The sequence below is a fragment of the Otolemur garnettii genome, unplaced genomic scaffold, assembly GCF_000181295.1.
Source record: "Otolemur garnettii isolate 467f Iridium unplaced genomic scaffold, OtoGar3 scaffold00047, whole genome shotgun sequence".
In the NCBI taxonomy this organism is placed as follows: Eukaryota; Metazoa; Chordata; class Mammalia; order Primates; family Galagidae; genus Otolemur; species Otolemur garnettii.
In genome coordinates, this window is record NW_003852442.1 from 12,268,023 (window position 1) to 12,269,071 (window position 1,049).

Genomic DNA, 1,049 nt, shown 5'->3' on the forward strand with positions numbered 1-1,049 from the left:
GGTGCTGCTGAGGTCTTTCCACACCCTGTGTTCAAGTCTGTCTGCGCAGGTTGTAAGAATTAGACACTCGATTTCCAAAACTCTGGCATCTGCATGTTATGGTCTTCAATGTTGGTAGCCAAGCAAAGGGGTCTCTTTGTTCTCTTAGGGAGAAAAAAAAAATGTAGTAGAATGGATGAGTTTGGGGATGCCTCTCACTTGTCACTCCTTCCAAGGAAACGGACTTAGGCTAATACTAAGGAAGTAGTGTGGACCATATAGATAGTTTATTCGATTTTCCTCTTTTATTTTCACGGTGATGGCATTAGGAAGAAAACTCCAGGGAATTAATTCTTCAATGGCCTCTGGTCCGCTTTGCATGGTAGAACTCAAACACGAGAGGAGCAACTTGAACACAAGGTGGTGCTAAGGGTTAAAAAATTAACTCTGGGTCTTTTTCCCCAAAGGTTACCTCCAATCTCTCAAGGTCTTCAGGACACTGACTAGTCTGCAAATCCTTTTTATACACTATCTTGTTTATTCCTCAGAACTCAGGATAAAAGAAGCTAGCCCCATTTTTTTTTCAGTATAAATGAGGGAAAAAGATTTCGATGGGTTAAATGACTTGTCCAGGGTAACTCAGCCCTAACTGGGTCTTCCAAGTTTAGGAGTAGTGCTCTTTTTTTTTTACTCTACTACCCAAGTTAGTCTCTTTTTTTATGTTAAAACAAATTCTCAGTTGGGCTTTATCCATCAACATCTACCAGCTTGGGAAGTTCTGAATGCACCAATGCAACTTAATAGCGTGTCCCTAACTTACATCACTACATCCGAAATTCTTGGTGAACCTCTCCGCATCCTCTGCAATCCTTGGTCAAATTCCAGAGTATAAAAAGTAACACAAGAACAATTGGATTTTTTTTTTCTTTTTTGTCCCTAGGAAGAAAGATCAGTTCTGATGATATTTGGAACAGAGGGTCTTGAGTCCTGCTAAATGGACAGCCATGTGCCAGGAAGTCAGATCAAGAGGCCTCCTCGGTGAAAACCAAGATTCAGCTCCCATTATGATT